Below are 24,962 nucleotides of genomic sequence, written 5' to 3' on the forward strand. Positions count from 1 at the left end.
TTTCTGTTGACCTCAGAGTAGAGGAATGGGGACTGTCCTGGGTTGAATTTTATTCTCCCAAAAATGCAGGATGAACTTCTAACCTTCAGTGCCTATGAATGGGAACTTCTTTGGACACAGGCTATTTGCGGACAAAATCAAGTGTAAATGAAGGCATTCCAGAGGACCTTAACCAAACAGGACAGCTGTCCTTGTAAGAAGTGTGAATATCACAGACTCCCAGGAGAACCCTACTGGATGACAGCAGCAGAGGTCAAAGGGTGTGGAAGAACTAAGAGGGGATTCTCCCTGCTGGGTTTCAGAGGGAGCGTGACACTGTCGATGACGTCTTGACTTTGGAATTCTGGCGACCATACATTTCTGCTGTTTTCAAGCCATTCACGCTGTGGTATTTTGTTACGACAGCCACAGGACACTTAATACAACCAGTCTGCTTCCCCCAGAGCAGCTTTGCTGGAAGGTAGAGCTGGCTGACTGCAATGCAGGCTTTCCGTAGGAAACCGCAGGGGACAGAGTGAGGAAGGCTTGCTTCATTCCCCCGAAAAGTGATGACAAAGAACCCAGTGAGGCTAGGAGTGAAAACCGCTGATGAGAATGTGGAAAGTTTGAATTTACCTTGCAGTGGGGGAAGATATGCAGATTAAAAGCAGACAGGAGGGTAGGGGGACAAAGCAAATTTGTTCCATGAGGGGAAAGAAACAGAAACAAAAGTGGGTTACCCCGCACCCAGGAGGACGGGCCAGTTAGGTTTCCTTAGTGTGTGGGGACAACATGCACGCACATATCAACAACAAACCTGTGTTTTGTTTTTGTTCTCCATGGTTTCTTTTGTGGGCCCAGCTTTCTCATGGCATAAGCATTTCTAAATACTTGTTAGGACCAGACCCAAAGATCAAGCCCCAAATGCCTCTCTGAGACTGTGCTTGTTGGTTGTGATGTAAAGGATCAGGGTTGCCATCGTTCCTTCTTCTATAGGGACGCTTTGTCGACATTGGATGGAGGGATTAGGGGCAATTAACTTCTGAATGAAGTTACTTGACTTGCTTTTATTTTGCCTCCTTTCTAACAGCCCATAAGCCATTCTGTTCTTTGCCTCTGCACAGGTAACACACCCAAACATCAACAGACACAAGTCTCCAAGGGTTGAGATTCCAACTTCCCCTTCAATCCAGAAAATCGCACTCCAGCTCTGTCAAATTCTGGATTCTTGTGGAAGTCCACTGTCTGCCCAGGAGCTGGGGGTGTTTACAAGGAAAGACCCTGCTTGCTTGCCGCAGTGTGAGCCAGGGAGGGGTTTAGGATGAGAGGTGAAAAGAAATGGAAGGAAACCGGAGGGTCCCCTTCGCTGCCTTAGCTCCTGCATCAAACAGGAGTGACAAGGAGAGTGTGGCCTTGAATGCTTTTCATGGCTGTGAGCCTTACCAGGCCTCTCAGGTTCGGTGGAGTAGAATCCTGGGGTTAAGTCCTGCAGGCCAGAGGAGGAGCAGGTGGGGAAGGGAGGGGCCAGAGACAGCTCTGCGGAAAGTAAGAGCCAGGGAGTCCACGGGGAGGGTCGTGGATGATTCTATTGCTTGGATCATCTCAAACCAGCTCACACGTCTCAAGAACCACACCCTCGCCCAAAGCACCAAGCTTCTAGTTTGACAGTTTCCTCCAAGTCATGTGTGTGCAGTGCGAAGCGGTAAGTGAGTTGTTTTCTCTCACAGTCACAATGTCTAGACCATGTAGGAGAAATGACACTGTCACTTCATCTCCATTTACAATGGCTCAATATGATTTTATCCCATGCGTATAACTGCTCATGGCATTGAGCGACCAGAGCAGCAAATAAATGGAAAGGGTAAATGAGTTTTCAAAGGAGACTTGTTGAGAGAGTGAAACCCATTTTCCAAACCTCTCATTTGTCTAGGAGTGGATGCTAAATCTCCGCACTTTGAGGACATCCCCTAACTAGGTTGTGTCTGACTGGCAGCTCAGAAGAGGAAAAGTGGCTGGGACTTCATCCCCATCTGTCGACACTGGCATCTATTACTGTGCCCGCCCATTAATCATCTAATCAGATGGTACCTTTCTGCTCGGGTACCCAGCTCAGCGGGGTCGGTCTCCACATTTCACCCCCAAGGCTGGATGCCAGGGAGCTTACCATGTGTTTGCTCCAGCCCTGGGAGCCGGGGCAGCTCTCACGCTGTTCTCTGGTTTACTTGGGATTTCTTTTGTTTTGTCTCTCTAGGACTGGGCTGGGGGCATCGAAGTCAGGAAGCAAAAGTCCATCCCAGTGACCCAGACAAGCAAGTGCCATGCCTTCTGCACACCTTTGCTGTAGCCCAGCCCACAAAAAACTTAATTGCCTCAGGTGGGGCAGATTGATTGACAGGTCACACATGCTTCAAAAACGATGATGTGGCCTGGAATGATGTCCTGAATCCTTCAGCTCTTTCACCCAAATTCTTAGGATGAAACAGCCTGGGTTTCTGTCTTTTCTCTATTATTTCAGCCTTCACAGCCCTTCTATGAAGCTGTAAAAACACCTACCTGGGGTCTGAATGGGAGGAAAGTTCTGAAGGTAATAGGATATTTGGAGAAAACATTTCATCAACTCCCAGGGCCATCCTAAGATGCAATAGAGTATAGACTTCACTGGATGCAATGCTGGAGGCAGTGATGAGTTTGAGGATGGACTGGACTAAAGCAAGGCTGGCACAGGGAGACAGGAGCCCTGGCCACGGCACCGGGGAGAGACAGCTGAGGCCTGACTTAAACAGTGGGCTTGGAGAAGAGCCAAAGCAGCTATTGTTTTATTCATTTATTTTAATACAGAAGTCTTTAAAAATATTTTTTTATCTACTTGAAAGTCATGGAGGGAGGGAGGAGGGAAGGCAGAGAGAGAGAGACAGACAGACAGACAGGCAGAGGGAGACTGGTTGACTCTCAAATTTGGTTGAGAGATTTGGTTGACTCCTCAAATGGCCACAAGAGCCAGATCTGGGCCAGGCTGAACCCAGAAACCAGGACCTCTATCCAGGCCTCCCACATGGGTGACAGAGGCCAAAGCGCTTAGGCCATCATTGACTGCATTTCCAAGCACATTGGCAGGGAGCTGGACAGGAAGTAGAATGGCTGGGACTCGAACTGGCACTCTTACATGGCTGTTTGTTTCATGAAAATTAGAAAGATTGTCCATGCAGTCTGCCAGCTTTTTAATTTTTGTAAAGAGATTCCTTTATTTATTTGAAAACCAGAGTGATATTGGAGGGGGAGATATCTTCCATGTGCTGGTTCTCTCCCCAAATGGCCCCGGCTGATCCAGGCCGAAGCCAGGAGCTGGGAACTCCATCTGGGTCTCCCATGTGGGTGGCAGGGGTTCAAGCACTTGGGCCATCCTCTGTTGCCTTTCCAGGCCCATTAGCATGGAACTGGGTTGGAAGCAGAGCTGTGGGACTCAAAAAGGTGTTCTGAAATGGGATGCCAGCATTGTAGGCCACAGCTTAGCTCATGGGGCCACAGCACCAGCTCCCATAAAGGGTCTTCTAGAGGGACTGAAGTCACCCACTCTTGTAACCTAATCCCAGAAGAAGCAACAATCTGCCACCTTTTCCACTCGCTGCTCATCATAGACCAGTTACTAGGTCCAGTCTACACTCAAGAGGAGGGGATTCCACAAGGACACCAAGGTCGGGATACCTGCCACGGTCAGGCCAAGAACTGAAGTTTTCCTCTGCCACTCAACAGGTGATAACTTCACATAAGTTCTTTAACTACACCGAAGGTTCAGGAAGACATTGTGTATGTGTATGTGTGACAGTCCTAGCACATTCTCTTTTCCTCTGCCATTTGATCCACAACTTTCCAGATGCTTCCTCCTCTGACAGCTAGAGTCTCTGGGTGAAAACGCTGGCAGTGAGCGGCCCATCCTCCCACCTCAGCTGACAGCAGGAGTGAGAAATGGACCTTTGTGGTCTTACACTACCAAGGTTTGGGGGTAGATGTTATTACAGCAAACCTAGCCTAGGCTGATCTCGACAGTCTCCCAAAGTGGTCTACATTCTATCAGTTCATTGTCAACGCCTTTGCCTTGAACAGTGTTCTGCATTTTAACATCCTCACCAGCTGTTGTTCCTAATGGCTCCCTTTCCTTATACTGTCCTTTGGTGCCACTGGAATCAGAGATCTCTTCTTGCATCATTATTTGTCATAAGGCTCCATTTGGGTTGTGGTCAGAAGGGGCATCTCAGACAAGGGCTGTCATTTCCCAGCCTTTGAGGGCTCCTGCTCCAGGGGGCTGAGTGATTTGTTAGAGATGGAAGGGATGAGGAGGGGATGAAATGTCACCAGCAGGCAGAAAACATGCTCACATGGTTTCTTCTTGTGTGTCTGGCAAGAGTTGTAACTGTTTCTAAAGAAACCACGTGACTGATGTTAACCATATGGAAATGTTAGAACATGGGGTAATAGCATAATACAGTTGGATCATATTTCTTAGGTTGTCTGTAAAATGCCATGTAATTTGTTAACCAAAAATGGTACTTAAAGCAACCATCACAGCATGGTTCCTCATTTGAAATTCCTCTAAATTGTTCCCCCAAACTATTGCAAATGTATGGCATTCTTTAGAATATTTCATCTTTCAAAAAAGATTTATTTATGTGAAAGGCAGAGTGAGAGCGAGAGAGAGAGAGAGAATGAATATCTTCCATTTGCTGGTCTAATCCCAAATGGCCACAACAGCCAGGGCTGGGCCAAGATGAAGCCTGGAGCCGGGAACTCCATCTGGGTATCCACACGGGTATTCGCGAGCACCAAGCACTTGAGCCATAGTCTGCTGCCTCCTCAGGTGCAACAGCAGGAAGCTGGATTGGAAGCAGATCAGCCCAGATACAAACTGGGATGTCAGGTGTTGTAAGCAGCAGCTTCACCTGCTGTACCCCAATGCTGACCTTCAGGGTATTTGACCTTAATAGAATTCCTTAAAGAACTATTGTACGTTGAGATTATTTTCTTGAGTCTAATCCTATTGGTCATGGGCCTACTCCCTCCCCTGCCATGCACGCTGTCCACAATTGTGCGGTATATTTTTGCTGCTAGTTCTCAAGGAGGCCCTGCTTGGTCACCAGGTCAGGAATTGTTCCATATCTCTGCTTTGGGCAACAGGCCTGTGATTCCAGTCTGTCTCTATCAACTTTCCAGAAGGTATTCTTTCTACTTAGGTTTGAGATAATGGACAAACCCACAAAATGGGAGGAAATATATAATGGGGCGTTTAAAAATGTTTGTGGAAGGCCAAGTGTTTGGGCCTGGCGGTGAAGCCCCTGATTGGGACACCCACGTCCCATATGGGAGTTGCTGCATCCCTAGATCTGCTGCCGATGTCAGCTCCTTACTAATGTGCACCCTAGGAGAGAGCAGGTGATGGCTCATGGTAGGTGGCTCCCTGCCACTCATGCAGAAGACCTGCACTGAGATCCCAGCTCCCAGCTGTGTCTCAGCCAACCCCCACGCAGCCATCGTGGGCATTGGGGAGTGAACCAGTGGAGGGGATTCTGCTTTCAGTGTTCTCTCTCTTTCTCTCAAGTGAGTACATTTTTGAAGTTCATGGGAAAAAGAATCGAGAGATAAGTTTACATTGGTGCAAAGAAATTGAAATCCGGGCACAGTTTTTTCATAATACATGTTTTCCACGAATTTCTGAAAACCCTCTGTGCAGTTAGGTAACAGTTAGTTAAATGAAAGATGCTGTCTACAATGGACAGCAAGTACAGAGGGACTTCCGGCACAGTGCATCCTGGCACTGATTAGCCGTCCCGTCCTGATTGACACCTGGGGAGGATTCACTCAGGAGGACTGGAGTGTCGTTTCAGCTTTGTTCTGCCTCCAGTCAGGTCTTCTTCTGCAGTCCGGGGTCTGTCTTTGACCCAGGTAGGTACTGCTGCATTCGACAGTGGTCCAGGTCTGATGTCATGGGATTCTAGCGAGGCCGGTGTTGGGGAAGGCTGCTAAACTAACTCCAGAGACCTCTCTTTGTTTTTCTCTTCCTTTGTCTCTCTGCAATAACTCAAAGTTTAGAGTTTAATGCGACAGATTTAGAGACTTTCCATTTCAAGGACTGAAACAGATTTCCTTTTGCTTGACTCTCTTTACTCCTGCTGTATAAATCCAGGGGGCCTTGAAATTGTGGCCACAGATTCTTTTCTAATAAAAACACACTCTGCTCTAGAGCTTCTCCCACTGCAGGGCACTGAATGGCCACCAGGGGTGCTTATTACAAACACAGCTGTCTGCATCACAGCTCAGTCTATTAAATCACAATAGCTGAGAGAGGGACTCCGCAATCGGCTTTTCAGATGATCCCGAGCCTATTGGTCAAATGACCCCTCTGTGAAAAACACGCCTCACCGGATGCTGTTCTCGGGGTTGCAGAGGATTCGTGGGGTTCACACCTTTCGTTGGGAAATTAATACATCATGGTCAAGTGAGGTTTGAAAGTCTCCCCGCCGTTACTCAAAGGCCCTGTTCTCATAGGTGGTTTTCCTGCTCTGACTTTCAGATGGATGTCAGCAAACTCCTGCTGTTCAATTGGGTTTTGCATCTACTTAACCCAGGTAGCAGACCCAAGGCTCAGGCCTGTAATGCTGGGATCTGGAAGGGCTGTGAAATCCATCATGTGTGTCCCAGTGGAACACGATCTGGAAGAGGCAACTTTTTGCAGGTATTTCTTTCTAGCTTTCTAAAGATATTTCTAAATAAATGGCATTTAAGCACTGTACGCTTTTCAAAGGCAGCAACAACAAAAGTCCTATGCCTCCCTGATAGCATTATTAATCTCCATCTGCAGTATGGAGATAATCTGAAAGTCCTCCCATCACAACACACCTGGAAGAGTTGAATAAACGTCACAAGTACATTCTCAAATGCAAAGGGGAGAGTGAAAAAAAAATAGGAGAAATCCTTTGGGTTCCCAAACAAAGCAGCAGAAAGCTCCGACTCTGAGGGTCTTTGCCAATTTTATCATCCTGAAGCAGTTTCAGGACTGGCACTGTGGCTCAGTAAGGTAGGCTGCCGTCTGCAACACTGGCATGCCATCTAGGAGTGCTGCAGGGGTTCCAGGCCCAGCAGCCTCATTTCTGACCCAACTCCCTGCTATGTGCCTAGGAAGGCAGTGGATGATGATCCAAGTACTTGGGTCCCTCCTACCCAGGTGGGAGACCAGGATGGGGTTCCTGGCTCCTGGATTTGGCCTGGCCCAGCCCTGGCTGTTGTGACCAGCTGCAGGTGATCTCTCTGTATCTTTTTCTTTCTCTCTGGCATTCTGCCTTTCAAAGAAAGAAAGAACTCCCCACAAAAGAAGCATAGTTTCAATGGCTCTATGGAGACAGAAACAAGATCTTAGCCCAGAAAAAAAAAGTATGTAGTGGAACTGATAATACCATATAAATCACATTTTCCCTATCAGAGAAAAATGAGAAATGATGGTATCTGTCTTGGCCAAGGTCCTGACTTAATAAAAACATTTCCTGGCCGGCGCCGCGGCTCACTAGGCTAATCCTCCGCCTTGCGGCGCCGGCACACCAGGTTCTAGTCCCGGTCGGGGCACCGATCCTGTCCCGGTTGCCCCTCTTCCAGGCCAGCTCTCTGCTGTGGCTAGGGAGTGCAGTGGAGGATGGCCCAAGTCCTTGGGCCCTGCACCCCATGGGAGACCAGGAGAAGTACCTGGCTCCTGCCATCGGAACAGCGCGGTGCGCCGGCCGCAGCGCGCTACCGCGGCGGCCATTGGAGGGTGAACCAACGGCAAAAGGAAGACCTTTCTCTCTGTCTCTCTCTCTCTCACTATCCACTCTGCCTGTCAAAAAAAAAAAAACATTTCCTAAAAACTAGTGACACAGGTCTGTTCGCACACGGGTTTACATTTACATCTATGCTACTTGCATCGTACTGGAAGTTCTAAAGCAAGTAATTCACACGAAGTGACCACAGGATTATGATCTTTCATAGTAGTAAGTGGGGGAGAAAAAAAAAAAACCTTTCAATCCAAGATTCAGAGGTTTTTCATAGACAAAGGAGACAAACCTGGCACAAATCCAGAATTGCAAATGTGTAAACAAGCTACTACCGGCAGAAAGCAGCGTTAAGAGCACATCATTCCCCCCAAGGATGTCAGGAGACGGGATTATCACATTCAGAATGTACACACTCATTATATGTAAAATACCTAAAGAAAAGGAAAGATGGAATTGAAAACACAAGAAAACAATGTGACACTATCAACAGACAAGGAAGACTTAGAAAAGACCCAAGTAGAATTTCTAGAATAGAAAAACAAAATTTCTGAAATTAAACCTTCACTGGATAAATTAATAGCAGATTGTACACAGCTGGAATGAGAAACAGAAATTTAGAAGAGAGGGTTGAAGAAATAACTCAGAACATGACCCAGAAAAAAAGAAATAAAGGCCCAGTCTGGATGCAAGCCAGTCATTCCTTGGTGGTTCTATGCTTCCATCTTTCCCACTCCTAATGGGAAGGGGTAGCCTATGCTTCAGAACACCCTGGCTTAACAGAGGGAGACAAATAATTACAACCTAATGTGGCAAGGATGGTGTAAGCTATGTATAAGTATGGAAGACCAAGTCATATTTGTTTGGTTCTAAGCTGAATTCCAGTTCCAATCATATAATCTATAATCAAGTAACACTGAAAAAATAGTATCCAGGTCAGGGACTAGGAATCCTTGTCTTACTAACTCAACTTCTACCATGAAGTTCCTAAGGAAGCTATTCTGACAAGGAGCAATGTACTGATTGAACAATAAGAAGTAAAGTATTACTTCATTGTCAGCCCGGACAGTTGCTGAACTCTGGCTGGAGAGCCCTGTTTGAAGCTAGGCTGGAGCCACTTGATGAGGGTAAAAACTAAGTGTGTGCCTCTATTTCCCTAAACCTGCGTTCTGATTTTGGTTATGATTTAGAAACTGAGGTGCATACCTGGGTATGAACGCAAGGAAATAGAACAAGAAAGTGAGTCTGCTTATGACATGGGATAGTAACAGCAACTGGCATTACCTGCCAAGTGCCAGCACCTTACACAGACAGGATCATGTATACACCACTGCCATTTTGTGAGGCAGAAAATTTTCTTTCCCTTGTTTCATGACGAGAAGACTAAGGCTTTGAGAGACAAAATACGTGTCCCCAAGGTCAGGAGACATGTAAGCAAGTTCAGACCCATGTCATCTGACCTCATTACGCTCTCTACACTAGGGCCTGAGAAACACTGACATCCACTGGTAGAAATGACCCAATTGGCTGGCACAGCGGCTCACTAGGCTAATCCTCTGCCTGTGGCAACGGCACCCTGGGTTCTAGTCCTGGTTGGGGCACTGGATTCTGTCCCGGTTGCTCCTCTTCCAGTCCAGCTCTCTGCTGTGGCCCGGGAAGGCAGTGGAGGATGGCCCAAGTCCTTGCACCCTGCACCCGCATGGGAGACCAGGAGGAAGCACCTGGCTCCTGGCTTCGGATCAGTGCAGCACGCCGGCCGTAGTTGGAAGGATGACCTTTCTCTCTGTCTCTCTCATACTAACTCTGCCTGCCAAAAAAAAAAAAAAAAAGAAAGAAAGAAAAAAAAAAAAAAAGAAAGAAAAAAAAAAAAAAGAAAGAAAAAAAAAAAAAAAAAGAAATGACCCAGTCATCACCATGAAACATAACCAGTCAGATTCCTCTCCGTTCCTCCTCAGAAAAGAGGTGGGGAGAGATGCAGGCAAAGAGGGGGAAATGGTCCCTGATGCTGCTGAAGAGGAGCTGGAGTTGAGATGTATCACCAGTGCAGGGTCTTGAGTGGCATCAAACTTTTCCTCAGATGTCTGATTCTATCTCCAGGATCAACATTAAACACGTGGAGTGACCATTACCTCATATCCAAACCACAACAGTCATCTGCTAACTAGTCCCCCAACCCCACATCCAGCTGTTTTCCTTTCTGCAACCAGGGGCTTTTGCTGACTTTCTTAGCTTTGTGGTCTTCTACACACCATTCCTACCTGGTTTATCTAAATAAAATAATACTGGACCTCAAGGTATTTTTATGGTATTAGAGATTTTAAATAGTTGGATATTTTATATATAAAAAATAGCATAATAGGAACACCTGTACTCTATAACTGGCCCAATAATTTATATTATATTTAATTGGGTGAAATGTGGTAGTGGAAATACAATAATATTTGTTGAACAACTGAATGCATTTCCCACCAATGTTCACTATAGGATGATGCCTGTCCACTGTTAGCTTTTGTGGCTCCATGACAGCCTAAACCCAGTCATTTCTTTGAGACTGGTAAGCGAGGCAGCATCCTCATCTATCCTTGCAGAGTTCTGTGTTTCTAGACCTTCTAACAACAGGTAGATGCCATTTGGCAAAAAGTTGTGGGCAGTAGATGGAAGATTTATCTATCTTCTGTAACTCTTGGGTTTTTTTTGTTTGTTTGTTTGTTTTTTTAGCAGCCTCTGTAGTGTCAACACAAACACACACACACACACACACACACACCCATGGTCCTTGCCCCCTAGTGTTTCTGATTGGTAGTGTGTTCCATATATTTTTATTGTGATAAAATACATACATAAAATGTACCATTTTAGGTACATAATTCAGGGGCATTTAACTGTATTTACACTGCTAGCCAAGCATCACCACCATCCATCTCCAGAACTTAATTTATTTTCTATTTTAAAATTAGTTTGGACACAGTCAACAGCAGTGGCCTTTCCTGAACAGAAGACCCCATTTTATCAACAGCCTTAGAGGAGGCTTCGAATTGAGTCCATATTTAGAATTCTTGACGGCTGCCACAAATTGTAACCATGGGGTAAGAAAATTTTGCAGCACATCTTAGAATTCTTAAGAGAAAGCAAAGAATAGCAGTGAATAACTGGTACTTGGCTTAAAAGGTTTGGGGAATGACATCCTATATTTTTCAGCAAATATGTTAACCTTGAAAATGATGAAGAAATGGACAAGATAACAAAAAGAATGATGGAGACAGATGTGTGAAGAACCATAGCACGGGAGGGCATTTGGTACAGCGGTTCAGATGCTACCTGGGATGCCTGCATCCTGCATCAGTCAGAGTGCCTGAGCTCAAATATTGGCTCAGTCTGCAATTCCAGCTACCTGCTAACATGAACTCGGAGGGTAGGAAGCAATAGATCTAGTACTTGGGTCCCTGCCCCCGACACAGGAGACCCACAATGAGCTCTGGGCTCCTGGCTTTGGCTTGGCCCAGCCGTGGCAGTTGTGGGCATTTGAGAATGAATCAGTAAATGAAAGATCTCTGTCTGTATGGTTATCAGACTCTGCCTTTCAAATAAATAAAAATAAATTCAAAATTTAGAAAAACTTGTACAGGATATAATTTATTTAAAAGAACTATAGCAGAGTTCTAAGGTGACAGGTGACAAGACAGCACTATCAAATTTTGTTCACTCCAGGTAAGACAAAGCATATCATACCTGAAAAGGATTTGAGGATGTGTGTAACGGGTGAGAACTGCAAGCAAATTTCAAAGAGAAGACAATGGGGACTAGAAGCTTTTTCTGCTCCAGGCCCTGTTCCAGCAGGTTTAGCTGCTGGGCCTCTGATGCTCAGTGTGGCATCTCATGCGATCACGCCGACTGTCCTCGGAGAGGATGCTGCCATCTGCCACTCCTTAAGGGCAACCATTTAGTTTTTAGAACTTAGATGAAGGTCAAAAGTATTTTTCTTTTTAAATATATGTGGGTTTTTGCAGTATTCGCTTTGATCACAAAAGAAATGTAGTTGAAATTTACCAAAGTTGCTAAATGGTTACCTACATGGAATGGATGCGCACATTCTTGAAAATTACAATTTTCTTTCACACTTTTTTTGTTTCAGCTGAACATACAACCTCCAGGAACAGGAGGCCCAGCTGTCACCAACGTTAGAACAGCATTTGGCGTGGTCTCGGAGGTTTTAACTTTTGAGTGGCAGATGACACTTTGAGGTATAGAAGTGGCTGGTAGTTGTGTAAGTGACCATTCCAACTGGGGCACTTTGGAGAAGACACTGTAAATTAGACTAACAAAAGACAGATTAACAAGAGAAAAACAAATAGAAGTCTGTTAATGTGCACAACGTGGATACCCAAGGAAACACCCAGAGTTGAGTAATTCAAAGGTGTGGTTATCTTGAGCTTTTGTAACATCTTAACACAGAAGAATAAATTAGCAGAAAAGTGTGAAGACAACAGAAAAGGAGTTTATGCCTTTAGGGGTGGTAAACTATTAGAAGGTCGATACATGGGGGAACCAATGCAAGACAATGTTGTTTTCCTCAGGCTTGCTAGGCAGATCTCTGTGGTGCCATCCCTGGGCCTTTGAGAATCTAGAGTTGTCTCCAGTGATAAAGAACTGTCTCACCCTTCCTGGTAGAGGTGGGGAGCCCACAAAATTTGCTTCTTCTCTCTTGCCTTCAGCACAAAGCACTCCTGCCAAAGTGACATAGTTAGAGGTAGCAGCCTCTGAACACCTTCTACCTCCCCCCTCCTTTTATTTTTCAGAACTTTGTAAGATGTAGAGAAATCGAGCAGCTCAGTATAAGAGTTACCACAGATAGCTCCCCAACTCAGTTTCTCCTTTTATGGACATTTTCTCTTACACATTTGTTGGAATTAATGAACTACAGTGATAAGTTGTTATTGAATAAAGCCTATTTTCTCAGTCTCCACCTCATGTCCCTTGTCTATCCCAGGAAACTGCCCAGGACACCACGTTACCCTTAGTCATCCTGCCTCTTTGGCACCTCTCGGCTGTGACAGCTTAATGACCTTGATGGTTGAGAAATACTGGCCAGGTATATCCTAGGATGCTCCACCATTGGTATGTGTCTCATAATTACAATGGGATTATGGACATGGGAGAAGACAATCACAGAGGTAAAGACCCATTCTCCTGGCAGTGGAGGTGTAAACTGCTAGTGGGATTTCTGACTGCTGATGTTGACCATGAGCACCAGGCGGAGGGTTTGGCAGGTGTCTCTGTTGGAAAGTTGCTCTTCTATCACCTCCCCGCCTTGCCATATTGCACCCTTTTGAAGGAAGTGCACCTTCTTTGACTATGACCTTGTCGAAATAAGATCAAAGTCGGTGAGCTCAGGGGGCTTCCATGGCCTTGGCAACTCATGACTAGAGCCTGGGGAGATTGCTGATGCCTTAAACAAGAGTGTCAATTTGTTAAGTCAACAACAGGAGTCACTGTGCACTTACTCCTCATGTAGGATCTCTGTCCTTAATGTGTAGTTCAATGTGAATTAATGCTATGACTAGTGCTCAAACAGTATTTTGCACTTTGTTTTCTGTGTGGGGGCAAACTGATGAAATCTTTACTTAGTATATGCTAAATTGATCTTCTGTATATAAAGATAATTGAAAATGATGTGAATGGAATGGGAGAGGGAGCGGGAGATGGGATGGTTGTGGGTGGGAGGGAAATTATGGGGGGGGAGCCATTGTAATCCATAAGCTGTACTTTGGAAATTTATATCTACTAAATAAAAGTTAAAAAAAAGAGAGAGAAAAAAAAAAAAAAGGAAGTGCACCTTGCACAGCCCATGCTTAGAGTTTCCCCACCCCTCCGTATTAAGAGACACCGCCTCCCTCTGTACTGCTACACATTTATTACAAGGTGGACATTTTGTGACTGGGGAGCAATGCTGGCATTGCAGGAGGTCACCTCAGTGGGAGGCTGAGCTCACAGCCCGAGGACAAATGCCCAAGAGGAGAGAGCTTGGTTTTCTTCCAAAGTCATGGAGAGAGGCAAATGTGGTCAAACAACAGGAAGAGAGGAAGGCAGAGATGTGGGTGGTGGTAGTGGTGAGAACCTCTGAGAGACAGGTTTTTAATGAATTCAGAAGTTCTACCTATGATTTACAACGCCTTCTTAAATTAAGGCCAGTGTTAATTCTTAGAGTTCCAATGTAACTGTTATGTACGTAAGGGGATTCTTTTAAAAAGCTGTCAGTTTGGTTGAGGAGGGTTAAGAAAAGGAGAAGCAAGAACATTTTGAAACAGTTTTAAAGAAATCATTTAGCTGCTTCCTAATTAATCACTCTGCTTTCCAAGAGCAAACTGCTGCATGATTACTGGGGGAAATTACTCTTAAAGAAAAGTCCCGCAGTGTCTATAGAGAAATGTGATTTTTTTTTTACTGCTATCCAGAAATAATCTGATCAACGTGGATGAACAGTTTGATTAACAAAGATTTCTGGCCACTAGGTGTTAACTAGAACTAATCATTTTTTATTAAATTAATTTATTTGAGAGAGAAGTAAGGGGAGGGGTGTAGAGAGGTAGAGAGAGAGAGAGATCTTCCTTCTACTGCTTCACTCCCCATGTGCTCACAATAGCAAGGGCTGGGCCAGACCAAAGCCAGGAGCCCAAACCTCAGCTTGGGTCTCCCAAGTGGGCGGCACGGATTGCGTTTCTTGAGCCATCATCTGCTGCTTTTCAGAGTACACACTAACAGGAAGCTCCAATCACTGGAAGATGAGCCAGGACTCAACCCCAGGCGCTCTGTCACAGGAGGGAGGCATCCCAAATAGTGCCTCCATCACTGTGCCACGTGCCCACCCGCTTAACCCTATTTCAGAGCTACCCTTTGAAGGGAGTGTCAGGCACTGCACTGACAACCTGTGGAGACAACTGCCAGGCTAGTCCTTACTTCAATGTCCCAAATATGTTTTGAGATAGAATCTCCCATTTGATAAGTGCCAAATTTTATTTAACAAGCAAACAAGTCGGCATCTGGAAGCAAGTCTTCAGGCAGATCTTTAACTTCCAGGAATTCTGTGGGGGATTTCATGTTTCTATGGCAACACCTGTGGTTGCATAAACTAAGTTTGAAGAATGCTACAGGGTTTGCTTGTGTAATATGTTTCTGTGTCTCAGAACCATATGTTACTGAGGGTCTTAAGATCATAGATTGATAGATAGATGCTTTTTGGCTTAGAAGGGGATTATGACCCAATAACCCCACCATAGAAAGAAGATATTGAAGTTGAGTACATGCTGAATACTCTAACCCACTGAACTTCCTAGCTCAGCAACAGCACTCTGTTGAGTCAGCTGCTTCCCCCTGTGTTTGAGAGGCTGATGGGAGCTGCAGTGGCTACTGCTGGCCAGCTCAACAAGACAGGATTGTGCCACCTAGGGCTAGCCCAGCGACAAGATCAAAAATAAAAATTTGAAAGATGGTTTCTACTGGATGCATATTTATTTTGCACCATCATAAAGTAAAAAAAAAATTCTTAAGTTGAACTGATCTTATGTCGGAGGCTGTTATAATACTATATATCACATCATATAATGTATCTGTTGTAATTATCTTTTCTAACTTTTTTCTCATCTGAACACTCATATAGCAGCAGAAACGCTCATCTTTCTAATGTTTTGGGGGACACTGTGTGAAGACAAGACTGCCCCTGTTGAAAGCTGCAGATTTCCGTGCAAGCTGTTTTATTTCCCCAGTGGCAATGTGCTTCCCTCATAGGAAAATTGACTACATTTGAAAGGAAAATGAGGATATCGTTAAAACTACCAGCAAGGTTAGAAACAATACAGTGCTTTTTAACCTAATGGTGCTCAGAGAATGGCATGAATGCTCTTTTATCCACTCTGATGATGGATGCAGGTCTTTTTAGTCCATTTTAATGGCTAAATGGGTTTGCTTCAAAAGACAAAGATTTGAGATATGAAAAAATAATCTCCCTCCATCTACATGTTCCTGTGCATTTTTTTTCTTGTAGTCTTGACTGTTGTGATGTCTGTGGCTTCGTTTTTATAGAAAATGAGCTTTTAGTTAATGGAACTGAAAATTATTGCCAGGGAAGTATACTTTATGTTCTTACTATTTATCTATGCTTCTTCTATTTCTTTTAACCTACAGACAGCATTTTCCCATTGTAATATCACAAATATCACACAGTAACTAACGAAAGGTTTAAGTCCTTCTCATAGCAGCAAGAAAAATGGACTATTGCCTCGAGGATTCTCATTTATTAAAGCAAGGATGAAAGAGACATAAGATACAAAGTTTCATATTCAGATTTTCCTCCCTAGAAATTCTTTGTTGAAATGAACCTTCTCCTAAGGTGAACATTTAACATGTTTCTTTGATATATTAGAGAAAGTTTAACCACCATCATTCCTAAGTTACAAGGTATTCATTAGGCAAAGTGAAATAATCCAAAGGTCAGGATGACTAGATCTAAAACCTTACTCACAACTAAATGATTACATTTGGAAGGATTCTCAACTGGGGATCTGGTAGGTCAGAGAATGAATGTGGTTTCTTTTTAAGTACAAAGCTTACACGTCAATCTAGGAAAGCCTTACTACAGTCCCAATGGTCCTGTTGAAAAAAGAAACACGGTTTACATGTGACATCATCAAAGAGCAGGAGGGTGGCTTCATCTTTAGACCATTCTAGGTAAATTATACCCAATGCCTGAGAACATACCATGGTGTTATTTGCGGGGAAAACAGCAGGTGTCAATAAGCATCCCTCAATCATGTCAAAATATTCAAAATTCTACTCCTGGATTTTATGGAGAGATTGACATATAGTGAAGATAGCATAAACTCTGGAAACAGAACCCAACTCATATTCCAGGAGCCACCAATCACCAGCAGTAGGACTTGGTGAGTAAATTGGAGACAATAGCACCTGTAGAGTTCCCTCCTGGGCAGACTTCCTAACCACTCCCATCCCCTCTCTCCCTCATTGCCATTCCCCAGAGAGCCTGAGAACCTTAAGTTCTGCCTCTCTCATCTCCCTGGCAGATAGGGGTAGCCACGTGACCCAGTCTGGCCAATGAGATAGGAATGGAAACCTGTGGGAGGCTTCGGGGAGAACTTTTGCTTCCTTATAAAGGGGGCAGGTTCAGAAAACGCCTGTTATCACCCCTTTTCCTTTTTCTTTGTGAAACCTGGAGCTTCATTAGTCATCGTGCTTTCATGAGGAAACAAGCAAAACAATGAAAAACCAATATCTTAATTATAGCAAAATGGAGAAAGAGTCTGGGAGCCTTTGATGGCATCATTGAGCAAGAAACACCAACTTCAAGACTTACTGCAACATGAGAGGATTTACTGTGCTGTGGCTTGAGCTACCATCAGTGAGATATTGTGATACTTGCAGATGGAAGCATTCCCCACTGCCATCTCACACTTGGGTTATAATGATTAGAGATAAGATGCTAAAACTCTAGCTCATAGGTACAGAAAATAAATATTGGTTCTTTCCCTTACTCAATGTCTTCTATATTCTTTTGAAAACAAAAGCACATTAATAGAACTCATTAGATGGTTCATACCAAGTTATTCATGATTTTAGTTACTTTTCTATTTAGGAGGGAAAATAAAATGTCCTATAGTCCAGGTTCAGTTTGTTTTGGAAGTAGGGGACATTGAAGGGCTTTTAATATGGGAAGATTTGCATTTTAGAGAAATCAACCTAGAGGTTTTATGAGATATATTTGCACAGGGTGTGGCTAGGCACTGGGAGAACAAAGAAAAGTCGTGACCTTTGAAATAATCTGCCGTAGATAATTAAGTAGAGATGAAAAAGACCCTCTAACTAGAAATCATGGTGGTCAACTTTACTTAGAAGGTAAACTCACCAGGATTTGGTGTTTGGATATGGTATGAGGGGCACGTGGGGGAAGGATGAATCTTGAGTTTGTAACTTCAGTGGTTATGAAAGAAAATGGTACACATAATTGAGGACAATCTACCACTCTTGTAGCTTTACAGCAATGCTGACAAGTTGAAGGACTTTGAGCTAGTTGTATATGAAGAGTACATGAGGCATGATGAGATCTGAACCTGAAACTTCTTGAAAATTTGGAACCATCAGCCTAAAGGTGGTGTCTTAAATCATAGGCACGGGTGAGATGAACTCTAAAGAATATATAGAAGCATAACTTTAGTGTGTATGAAGATAGATAGTGTGGGACAGTGATAAAATTTATATTATATACTAGAAAGCAAGGAAAATGAGCCTTCTTTATGTGAATGAAAGACTGCTAAAGAAAAATTTATAGTAGTAATTTTCTCTGTTATTTAAGGAGATAAATTTGAAAAAGGTAGTACTTTTCTCAACGAATTACAAAATGAGCAAGAAAATAAACTGAAAATAAAATTTATAAAGATAAAAGTGAAATCGATCCAACATTACATCAAAAAGAGCACAGACCTTGATTGGGATTTATGCCATGGATGAAAGCGTGGTTTATCATTCACAAATCAATAAACATCATAAATCATAGCAACAGAATATAGAAAAAAGCCCATATGATCATCTCAATAGAATCATAAAATGCATTCTATAATATTCAGCATCCCTTCATGATAAACATACTCTCAACAAATTAGGTACAGAAGAAACCGACCTCAAAATAATAAATGCTGTATATGACAATAAACACAGCCAATATCATACAGAAAGGAGAAAAGCTGAGAGCCTTTCCCCTTAGATCTGGAACAAGAAGAGGCTGTCCACTTTCACCACTCTTATTCAATGTAGTGTTGGAAGTATTAGCAAGAACAATCAGGGAAGAGAAAGAAGTAAATGGCAACAAAATTGCAAAGTAGAAAGTCGAAGTAGCCTTGTTTGCAGGTAACATGATTATTGTGTATGGAAAAATCTAAACACTCCATCAAAACTTATTAGAACTAATAAACCAATTTAGTGAAATTGCAGGATATAAAATCAACATGCAAAAAAGAGTAGCATTGTAATATACCAATAATGATCTTGTTGAAAGAGAAATCAAGTAAGAAATTTCATTCACAAGAGCTACAAAAATGTAAATAAGTTTAACCAAAGAAGTGGAAGAATTAAACAATGCAAAATATAAAACACTGCTGAAAGATATCAAGAACACAAAATACCCATACTACTTAAACCAATCTACAGAATCCAATGTAATCCATATCACAATACTAATGACATTCTCTGCAGAGTTAGAAAACAATCTTAAAACTCATATGGTCCACAAAGGACCCAGATTAGCCAAATGATCCTGAGTTGAGGGCAGAGGAGGTGTGAGGTGGGGATGGAATCAAGCCAGAAATATCACATTTGATTTCAAAGTATACTACAAAGCTATAGCAATTAAAACACCATGGTACTGGCATAAAAACCAACATATAGATCCAAAGGGCAGAATAGAGAGCCCAGAAATTAATCCACATACATACCACCAACTAATTTTTAACAAAGGTACCAAGAACACATGTTGGAGAAAGGATAGTTTTCAACAAATGGTGTTGGCAAAAACTGGGCATATATATGTAAAAGAAAGAAATTAGGGGCTGGCACCATGGCGCGCTAGGTTAATCCTCTGCCTGCGGCACCGGCATCCCATATGGGCGCCAGTTCTGGTCCCGTCTGCTCCTCTTCCAATCCAGCTCTCTGCTGTGGCCTGGGAAAGCAGTAGAGGATGGCCCAAGTCCTTGAGCCCCTGCACCCACATGGGAGACCAGGAAGAAGCATCTGATTCCTGGCTTCAGATCGGTGCAGTTCTGGCCATAGTGGCCATTTGGGTAGTGAACCATCGGAAGGAAGACCTTTCTCTCTGTCTCTCTCTCACTGTCTGTAACTCTACCTGTCAAATAAATAAAATCTTAAAAAAAAAAGAAATTAGATTCCTACCTCTCATCATATAAAAAATATAACTCCAGGGGCCGACGCTGTGGTGCAATGGGTTAAAGCCCTGGCCTGAAGCATTGACATCCCATATGGGCACCAGTTCTAGTCCTGGCTGCTCCACTTCCAATCCAGCTCTCTGCTGCAGCCTGGGAAAGCAGTGGAAGATGACCCAAATCCTTAGGCCCCTGCACCCACATGGGAGACCTGGAAGAAGCTCCTGGCTCCTTGCTTCAGATCGGCGCAGTTCTGGCCATTGCAGCCAGATGGGGAGTGAACCAGTGGATGGAAGACCTCTCTCCCTGTCTCTACCTCTCTCTGTAACTCTGTATTTCAAATACATAAAAATAAATCTTTAAAAAAAATAACTCCAGATGGATCAAAGACATAAATGTAATACCTGGAACCATGAAATTGCCAGAAGAAAACATAGGGGGACACTTCAAGACAGCGGTGGAGGCAGTGATTTCTTGGAGAAGCCCCCAGAGGTGCAGTCAACAAAGCAAAACTAGACAAGTGGGATTATATCAAATTCAGAAGCTTCTGCACAGCAAAGGACATGACCAATAGAGTGAACAGACATCCAGCATAATGGGAGAAAATACTTACAAGGTACTTATCTGAGAAAGGATTAATATCCAGAATATATCAGATTAATATCCAGAATATATCAGAAAAGACCTTGACAACAGCAAAAAAAAAAATCACTTTAAAATGGACAAAGGACCTGAATAGAAAATTATATATATATATATATATATATATATATATACATACACACACACATACACACACACACACATATATATGAAGAATGGTCAATGTCACTAGCCATCAGGGAAACACAAATCAAAACCACAATGAGGTACCACCTCAACCCTGTGAGAATGGCTTTTATCCAAAAGACACAAAGTAACAAGTACTGGTGGAGAAAGGGGAAGTCTTTTGTACAGGTGGTAGGGATGTAAATTAGGAAGCCACAATGGAAAACAGTACTGAGATTCTCTAAAAAACTAAAAATAGAACCGCCATCTGATCCAGGTATCCCACTACTAAGTATATATCCAAAAGACATGAAGTCACTGTATCAAACAGATACTTGCTTTGCCATGTTCATTGGTGCACTGCTCACATTAGCCAAGATATGGAATCAATCAAGGTGTCCATCATCAGATGAATGGATAAGGAAAATATGGTACATACACACAATGTAATACTAGTTGGCCATAAAAAAGAATGAATCCTGTTACCTGCAGCAAAATCAGGGGTGGGAGGGGCACTGGAGGACATCATATTAAGTGAAATAGGCCAAATACAAAAAGACAAATACTGCATGTTCTTTCTCATACTTGGGAGCTAAAAAAACAAAAAACAGAATCTCAATCTGAATACTGAAGGGTGATTACCAGGAGCTGGGAGGGCTGGAAGGAATAGAGTTTGGATTAAAAATAGGGCTAGCTGGGAGTGGTTCATTACTTGTGATACATACACCATACAGATGTAAGATGCTAATAGGGGAAGCTGATGTATCCTTCACAATTTTTGTTTTGTAAATTTAAAGCGATTTTGAAATAAAAAGTTTATTTTAGAAAAGCCTGAAGTTAATCACAAAATAGAATAACTATAAAAGAACTAAGTTCAAAAACTACTTCTTGATCAATAAAATAGATACACGAATCACAGGTGTAATTATGCAAAAGAAGATTAAAGGCTTGCAAGCGTGGAATGAATGAAGACATAACCACAGATTCAAAATAACCAAATAATAAAATAGACAAACAACTTTTTGGCAACAAAGTTGGAAACTTGCAGTAAGCAAAAGATTTCCTTATAAATATTAAATTCTCAAAAGTGACTCTAAAAGGAATAGAAAATAGATCATTACAACAGAAATTGTTGGGAGAGTTGATAAATTATTACATTAAAAGTAGTCAGAATCAGGTATTTCAGATGTGCATTCTAGCTAGCTTTCAAGAATATATAATCCGACCAAATTATTGTAATTCATAAAAAAATTAAGGTTAGAAACTTTCCAAATCACAGTATGAAATCAGTGTAATTTAATAGCCAAACCTGAAATGGAACTAGGAGAGAACATTATCAATTAATCATACTGGAGAATATAGATGGAAAAATTCTACATTTCATCATAGAATTTATTAGATTATGAAGAGCCACTAAGTACAGTCTGTTCTAGAAATTTAAGGACAGTTAAGGATAAGGGAAATTCTAAGTACTACATCAACAAATTAGAGGTGGAAATTTACACTGTCATATCAATATATTGTAAGGGGCTTAGAAAAACTTAGCAAATATTGCTTTCCTTCCTTCTGAAATGATCCAATATGGATTTCAGGTCTTAAGACAGCCACAATCATGGACTGTGCAAAGTCCTCAAAGGCACTGACCTGGTCCTCCAGCCTCTCTCTTCCACCTTTATCATCTCCAACCACAGGCCACAGTTGAAGTGGTACATTCCAGATCCCAGCGGAACCCCAGACCAAGCCCTGTGCCCGAGCGCTCATGACGCCCTTCTCCCGACTCTGTCTTTCCTGTCTCATCTCAACATTTCCCATCGGTAACATGGAAGACTTGCAGCCAGCACGAGTGTTTTGGCTTTGACTCTTAATAGTGTAAGGTGTTCTTCCCTTAGCTTCTTTCCTCCTCCTCCTCAGATCCGGAGAGTTCAATGTCATGATCATGGTTGCCAACTGTAACTCCACTTCCCGCGGTGTCTTCCACATGGGCAGGGCCCTGCGTGCCCTGAGCTTTCCTTACTCCGGAAATCCGGTCTTTTCTTCCCATTAGACTTGATGTGACTCAGCCAACAAAGTCTGACACAAGGTGGCGGGCGGTGGCTCAGAGGCTGCTTCAAACCTTGTGACGCATGCTTGCGACAATATGCCTGCCAGGTAATTGTTGGGCATCGGGGGAGTCAGTGGGTCTTTTCAGCCTCCCAAACCCATGGTGTCAGCTGTGTCTGGGGGCTGGGGGTAGCAGCTCCCCAAGCTGCCCATTACTAGGCTGTCACTCTCGCCCAAGAGCTAAAGAGCAGGACTCCTATGTCCAGCCTGCCTGTGCTCAGAGCCTGTCTCTGCTGCCCCCGGGACTCCGCCTGGGGTCTGCCAGGCCACATGACACTGAGTCAGGGAGGCTTTGGCAGGCAAACAAGAAGAGGCACAGACTCGCTCAGCACTGGGCCTGGAACCGAGTTCCTGCTCAACAGGTGTGTGCCTCTGCCAGCAAGGGGAAAGTAGAGCATCTGGCTGGGATCCCCCGGGGCAGACACTGAACCTGGGTGCCGTGTCCAAAGTTAGGCGCATGGCTCCATTTCTTACTGCATCGCCACTTGCTCAGTCGGGGCAGAATTGCCCCTGCTGGTGGCTCTGATCCCAGGAGAGTATTAAGGAGAAGCATTCACTGGACTGGAAGCTCTGTGAGAGGCCAGGGGACATCAGGATAGGCCCGGGGAAAGGATATGTGTCACTGTATCGCTGGAGTTTCAAGAGTCATTGCTCTACTTGGCTGTTACTGTTTTCTCTCTTATAAAAATGACAAATACCGGCCAGCGCCGAGGCTCACTAGGCTAATCCTCCACCTTGCGGCGCCAGCACACCGGGTTCTAGTCCCGGTCGGGGCACCGGATTCTGTCCTCCTTGAATTAAAGGGAGGAAAATGATTATAAAATATTTATTTTTTTCATCTACTTGAGAAGCAGAGTCTCTCTCTCTCTCCCTCTCTCTCTCTCTGACACACACACACACACACACACACAGATGGGTCTTCCATCTACTGGTTCACTCCCCAAATGGCTATAAAAGCCAGAGCTGGGCCAGGCCAAAACCAGGAGCATGGAACACCATCTGGGCCACTCCAGATGAGAGTCAGGGGCCCAAGTACTTGGGCCATCATCCGCTGCTTCCCAGGATGCATTAGCAGGAAGCTGGATTGCAAGCAGAACAGCCAGGATCCAAACAGGCATGCCAATATAGAAGGTGGGCATCGCAAGTGGCACATAACCTGCCATGCCACAGCAAGTGTTGAGCCAGGGGTAGACTAGGGCAGGTTGTATTATTGTCTCCAGTTTTTAGCTTCCCTCCCTTCTGGCATTTTCTTCACATTCATTAGCATTTCTTTTAGTTTGAATAACTCCCTTTAACATTTTTTCTTAAAGATTTATTTGAAAGGCAAAATTAGAGAGATAGGGAGAGAGACGAGAGGAGAAAGATCCTCTGTCCACTGGTTCATTCCCCAAATGGCTGTTAACAGCCAGAACTGGACCAGGCTGATATCAGGAGACAGGAGCTTCTTCCCAGTCTCCCCATGTGAGTGTCAGGGTTCCAAGTGCTCAGGCCATCTTTCGCTGTCTTCCCAGGCAAATTAGCAGGGAGAACTGGATCAGAATTGGAGCAGCTGGGACACGAACCAGTGCCTATATGGAATGCCAGCATTACAGGTGGTGGCTTACCCTGCTATGCCACAATGACGTCTCCTTGATCTTTAAGCTTGAAGAGCTTGACTGTACTAGGTCTTGAGGTAGACTTTGTTGCATTGAACTTGACTAGTGATCTTTGACTTTCCTGTACCTGGTCAGTTGCATCTTTCTTTGGGTTTGGGGAATTCTGTTATTATCTCTTTGAATATGCTTTCTACCCCTCAGGCATTCTCAAATCCCCCTTTAACCCCAATACCTGTATGTTTGTTCTTTCCATGTTGTCCCAAAGCTGCCACAAACTTTCTTTTTTCTTTTTTTCAGTTGAAGGATTTCTGTTTGATTTTGCTGAACTACTTCCATTTCCCTATTAAGTCTCTATTAGAGTAGTAAATCACTTATCTCTGTTCTCTTGAAGTTTGCTGAGTTTCCTTAAATAACTATTTTGAAATCTTTACTCAAACATTTGAAAATTACAATTCCTAGATGGTTGGTTCTTCTTTTGCTTGGTAAGTGGGGTCAGGGTTCCCTGCAAGTCCTTGATATTTGTTGGCATATAATGTCTGTGCATTGAAGGATCATTTAAGGTGGCTTCCTTTCTGGCTGATCTAGAAATTCTAAGCAGTCTGTTTATTTCCTCTGAGTCTGGAGAGTTCTATTTCAGCCCTAGATAGTGACCTAAGTCGAGGCTTACTATGGGTCCACTGTTGATGTGTTTTCACTGTTTGTTTTGTTTTGTTTTTTTTTTTTTTTAATTTTTGACAGGCAGAGTGGACAGTGAGAGAGAGAGACAGAGAGAAAGGTCTTCCTTTGCCGTT

The 24,962-nt window shown here is 43.5% G+C and overlaps 1 non-coding gene across 1 annotated transcript; it reads right to left on the reverse strand.

The window, feature by feature from the left end:
- Nucleotides 1-1,709: 1,709 nt before the first annotated feature.
- LOC133769269 (small nucleolar RNA SNORA20) lies at nucleotides 1,710-1,839 on the reverse strand. Its single transcript, XR_009867160.1, has one exon. It is a non-coding gene; the product is annotated as a small nucleolar RNA SNORA20 (small nucleolar RNA).
- Between the last annotated feature and the right edge of the window lie 23,123 nt (nucleotides 1,840-24,962).

The sequence above is a fragment of the Lepus europaeus genome, chromosome 10 (assembly GCF_033115175.1).
Source record: "Lepus europaeus isolate LE1 chromosome 10, mLepTim1.pri, whole genome shotgun sequence".
In the NCBI taxonomy this organism is placed as follows: Eukaryota; Metazoa; Chordata; class Mammalia; order Lagomorpha; family Leporidae; genus Lepus; species Lepus europaeus.